Here is a 6,264-nt window from a genome sequence, read left to right on the forward strand (position 1 = left end):
CCTGCCTCTGCCTCCCGAGTGCTGGGATTAAAGGCCTGCGCCACCAGTCCCGGCATAAGATTACTTTTAAAAGACGAATAATAAAATAGTTAATACTTTCTTTGTAATGGCAAATGTCTGCCTGCCAGTAAAAGAAACTGAATGAAGAAGCAAGCTTGCTAGCCCCTACTTTGTTAATCTATAACAAGTTGCTTAGTTATGAATGTGTGTGGGCTCCTGGGCATGATTATTTCCTTTACTTGTACTTGGTAATGTTATTTCTTGTAATGGTATTGGGGTTCCAATACATTGGGGTACTGGTTTTTCATACTCATTCATTAGAAGAAAAATAAAATGTAAAATCAAATTGTAATTTTTGTGTTGCTTGAAAAAATTTGCTGGGATACATAAGCTATGGGATAAAAAATAAAATTATTATTCTTTCCACCCACCAACTCACCAACTGTGTATATATATACAGATATATATGATATATAGATATGTGAATATGTGGATATATGTATGTAATGTATCTGTAAAATACTTGTAGTCTGCTTGCTGGAGCTTTGCCCTAGCCACTCAATGTGTGAATATACACGTGTCTTCTCTGTTTGTATATCTGTAAGTATGCAGGTATGTATTTGTAAGTGTGAAGTTGTTGGAGCTTATCTTTGCTTCAATTAGTGTGTGTGTGTGTGTGTGTGTGTGTGTGTGTGTGTGTGTTTGAATCCTCTCTTTTGTTTTCTCTAATCACTGGCTGCCAGCAGCAGTAGTCCTTGTTGGCTTTCAGCACTGATACCCTACAGCTGTCATAAGCACTGATCCATATCACCAATACAATTTACTTCCCATCTCGATTTACACAGTAGGGTCAAAGCTGGCCTTTGGCAGATAACCAAGCTATAATCCACAGAACCACAGAAAGTAGTTATAGAGTAAGGGAGTACAGGGAACAAATAGATCTCACTAGTAAAGGGAAGAAGAATATTTGTGGATGGGCCAGAGAGTCTGGAATTGGAGGAGAAATTAGGGAAGAGAGAGGAGAGTGGATAGACAGAATATTTTGATGTACAGGTAAAACAAAGGAGCATTTAAGGATAGTATAGAAACCAAATGCAGTAGATATCTCCTAAAATGTAAACATATATGAAGGCAATCTCAGTGAAATCACCAATTATGGGGGAAATAGCATCTTACCTTTCCAGTTAGAAAATGAAAAGAAAAATGTAGTGATAAAGTAAGTCTCAATGATATTCTCTTATATTCATAGATCAATGCCTTCTTTAGTCATCATCAGAGAATCATTCTCCTGCAGCAGATGGGAACAAGTACAGATACCCACAGATAGACATTAAGCAGAGAGTGAGAGACCTTGGAATCTCAGCCCTAAATGGAATGTCTTCATCAAATGCCTCCTCTCAGAACTCAGGGAACACCATGATAGATGAGATGGAAGGTATATAAGAGCCAGCGTGGCTATTGGACAGCTTGAAAACAAGGTTCACCAACTCAACATAAACAAAGTTCTTATGAACTCACAGACACTGAAGTAGCATGCACAAGGTCTGCATGGGTCTCACCAGGCCATGTGTATTTATATTATGGTTTCCAGGTTGATGATTTTATGAGATTTCTGAGAGTGTGAATGAGTGGGTATCTGATTCTTGAGATTGCTCTTGGGTCTTCTTCATTCTATTAGTTTTGTCCAACTTACATGTGGCAATGTTTTAAATATAATTATATGTTAGTTATATTTAAAAAATGAATGAATAAATGAACAAGTAAGTCTGTAGTTCTCAACCTTCCTAATGCTTCCTTTTGTCCTAATGTCCCTTTAATATGTTTTTCCATGTTGTGGTTGCCTCGAAGCATACAATTATTATCATTGATATGTCATAAATGTAATTTTGATACTGTTATGTTTAGCAATGTAAATATCTGTGTTATCCTATGGTCTCAAGAGTCCCTTGTGAAAAGGTAGTTCATCGCCCAAAGAAGTCACTACTCAAAGGTTGCAACCAGTGCACTAAGGAAGAGGTTAACATCTGTCTGTCATTTATAACTGCTTGGAGGGGTAAAATCAGTCTTCTCCAAGGGAATGAAATTGCATATATCCACTGCTCCAGGGCAGGTCTCATTAAGAGAAACCAAATCAAAGAACTCAATTTTGAGCTTGAATCAGAGCCATGGGTGAACAATGCTCATGGACTTTCTCTCAAAGTCTCATTTAGCTCCCTTTCCTATAAAGCACAGACTACTCTGCCAAGGGATGACAGAGCCCACAAAGGATGGGGTCTCTGAGTTCAATAAGCAATTAAGAAGTGACTCACAGACATGGCTACAAGCCAATCTGATCCGGGCAATTTAGTTAAGGTTGCCTCTTCCCAGGTTTCTCTAAATTTGGGTCAAGTTGAGAGCTGATGTTACAACATTATGTTTTTATAATTTTGTCAAATTTACATTTCAAAGGAAGTCATTAAGGAAGGTTGGAATCAAGCAAAAAGGTACAAGGGGGAAAGGATGAGTTATTGGAAGTAAGGTAGGAGGCAAAATTGATAAAGATAAGAAAGAAAGGGAAAACAGGAGAAAAGCATACAACTAGTCAAATAAAGAAGAAATTGGGTTTTGGAGATAGTTCAGCACTCTTCTACTATTCTTATAGAAGACTCGAATCAGTTCCAAGCACCTACATACATGACTCACAAGTGTTGATAACTTCAGTTCCAGGGTATCTGATGTATGCTTCTGAACTCTGTGAGCATAAACAACAGCATGCTCATTCTGTTCCCACATATACCATAATTAAAAATAAATCAAAATTTTAAAAATAAAGGGAAGGAGAAAAGAATTTGATGAGTTACAGACTTTATTAACCAACTTGAAAATGTCCACTTAAAGTACAGATTTCCATCTTAAATTATAGTCAAAATTGGATTAGTATTATTCCCTTTTCTGTGTCACCATTTACATAATATAAGGGAAAAATGAACTTTGAAGAAAAGTATGTCATACATAAATAAGGAAGAACTAAAATTAGGAAGAAAATTGTTCATTATATTTGAACTGTTGTTCATTATATTTGAATTGTTCATTATATTTAAACGTTTTCCTATAGTTAAAGGAAGTATAATTTCTGTTTTCCAAGGCCATATTGGTCTATGCCCACTTATGACATTCCTTTTAATTTCATATTTGTCTTCCATATTTTATCTTTTATCAAGTACTGGCATTAATTGGTACACTAAATTTGACTTGCTTTAATATGAAACAGCTATGGTTTGCTTCCATTTTTCCCATGCTGTTTTCCCCCTTTTGTGATATGTAAAGAGGGGAGAAAATATAGAGGTCTCATTTTAATATTCATCAAACTAAAATATACATAACCATACATAATCACAAATTTCCAAGGTCTCCTTCTCCCTTATCAAAACATTTAGGCAATACAACTAATATATCACTACACTGATAAAACAAAAGTTGCCTAACCTGACTTAATGCTTCCAAAATTTATCAGAAGTATGTTGGCTATTCAAAGCTCATACCCAATGTCATACTCACTTGTATTATGACCCATTGAAAGCTTAAAAAAGATCTAATTCTCAAAATCCCCCAGAGAACTTTAGCAGTGGGGTACATACAGTACATACAGATTAATATGGGCTTGAAATGTGTTATCACATATAAAACCTGAGAAGTCAGTATGAAGAATAGATAGAATTATGTGAATTCTCAAGAGGCTATCAATTGGAGAAAGCTTCAGTGTTATAATGAATGTGTGCCCCCAATTATTTCAGTTCCAGGAGCCCATCTGCTACAGACTCATGCAGACCACTTTGGCTAACAACTCAATTAGTTGAAATCCAATCCTGGTAAAGGAAGCTTGATTACATGACAAGAGATGTTCAATTGGGGATCTGTCTCCACTGTTATTTGATGATTTTGTTTACATTGGTTTCATATAGCTATTTATTATAGGAAACTTCTACTTTATTAGTTTTCCATACTTCCCCTGAAATGACCCTTAATTTTTAGCTGTGCCTCCCTCTATCCCATTCCTTTTATTTCACTTGATTGGTTTATAGTTGCTCAAAGATATGTTATAATATTTGAGGCTACTGTGAAAAATATTTTTCAATGATTTCATCTTAGTTAACTTGCTATTTCTATTTAGGATGGATACTAATTTCTTTGAGTCATTTTAATACCCAACTACTTTACTGAAAGTGTCTATCCATGTAATAATCACTTATAGATACTATCATATTCTCTGATGGCTGCTTATGTATAATCTCATATCATCTACAAAACATACTTTTACTTCTTTCTTTCTAACTTGTATCCCCCTGATCTCCTTCAATTGTCTTACTGCTTTAGTTAAGACTTCGAGTATTATATTGAATAGGTGTGGTATTCCTGATTATACTGTAATTGCTTTGAGCTTCTCTCCACTTACATTGATACTGGCTATAGGTTAGCTGCTGGAAAATTAGCTTTATTGAGTGATGCTATGCCACTTATAACCCTAATCTCTACAGGACTTTTATCATAAGGAGGTGTTGGAATAAATCAAAGGCCTTTTCTACATGCAATGGGATGATCATATGTTTTTTTTGTCTTTCTATCTGGTTATATTGTGGATTACTTTTATCAATTAACACATGTTGAATCATCCTTATTTCTCTGGTTATTGTATATGATCTTTTGATATATTCTTGGATTCAGTTTGCAAATATTTTATTAAATTTTTGCATTTATGTTCATAAGGGAAAATGGTTGCTAATTCTTTTTGTTAGGATTTTATGTGGTTTGTGTACATGGGTAACTATGTCCTTGTAAAATAAATCAGGTAATGTTTCTTCTCTTTTTATTTTTTAGAATAATTTGAGGAATATCAGCATTAATTCATATTTGAGTGTTGCTGGATTCGGTGGGGAGCCAGAGGCCAGGGTCTGCTTTGGGTTCAGGTACAAATTGGAAGACAAATTCATATTTGAAAGTCATGTAGACTTCTAAACTCAGACCATCTGAACCTTTTTATTGAGGGAAGTGTGGTTGGGAGACTTTTAATGACTGCTTCTATTTCACTAGGGATTATAAATATAGTTTTAAATTCACCAGAGGGTTTATTTTTTATTTTAGACTTTATGTCTTTATGTTTCTATGAATTTCTTCAATGACATGGCATCTCTAATGAAGATAATTTGGATCTTCTCTATTAGTTAATTTGGATACAAGTTTGACAACTTTATTGATTTTCTCAAAGAATCAACTCTTTATTTCATTGATTTGGGAGAGGGTATTATTTTGTTTTTGTTTCCTATTTTCTTGGAGTGTGATTATTTCTTGTCATTTATTTAGTTATAATTTCTTCTGTTTATTCTAGAACATGCTGATATGATGTTAACTTACTAATAAATTTCTCAATTTTTGTTTGTATTTTATTGATTTCAACCATCAATTTGATTATTTCTCTGCATTTATGCATTTGGGCAATAATTTCTATATTTTTTTATAGTTTAAGATCGGACATTAACTTGCCAATGTGTGATCTCCCCAAAATTTTCATATAGGTATTTAGTAGTATCAATTTATTACTTAGTTCCACATTCATTTTTTCCCACATAGGTTTGATCATATCATGTTTTGTTTATATTCAATTCTAAAATGGTTTAAATTTCCATTTCAGTATCAGTCTGAGTTGTATATTCAGTAGTAAGTTCGTGAGTTTTATGCTTCCTGTTGTTTCTGTTATTAGTATGCAGTTTAAATCTGTGGTGGTCATATAGACAGTAGAGTGTTATTTTAAATTTCTTCTCTCTTTTTAAGACATGGTTTGTGCTTAGCATGTGGGCAGTTTTGGAATATGTTCCATGAAGTGCAGAGATGGTATTTTCTCTTTGGTTAAAATTACCTTTAAACACCTGCTCAATCCATTTGGTTTATGATATCTGTTAGCTCCGGCATTTCTACGTTTAGTGTTTTTCTGGATAATCTGTTTATTGGTGAGAGTAGGACAGGTAAGTAATCCACTATCTCCCTGTGAGGATCTACATAAAATTTATGCTGTAGTAGTGTTTTCTTTTTGTTTGTTTGTCCTTTGTTTCTTGGTTTTTGTTCTTTTGGGAAGTTTTTTCCTCCTTGGGCATCTTTGTGTTTTGTGATAAATGTGACCTATGGTCACTTGATTTTTGACAAGGGAGCTAAAACCATCCAGTGGAAAAAAGACAGCATTTTCAACAAATGGCGATGGCACAACTGGCGGCTATCATGTAGAAGAATGAGAAT

This window comes from Mus pahari, chromosome X (assembly GCF_900095145.1).
Source record: "Mus pahari chromosome X, PAHARI_EIJ_v1.1, whole genome shotgun sequence".
NCBI lineage: Eukaryota > Metazoa > Chordata > Mammalia > Rodentia > Muridae > Mus > Mus pahari.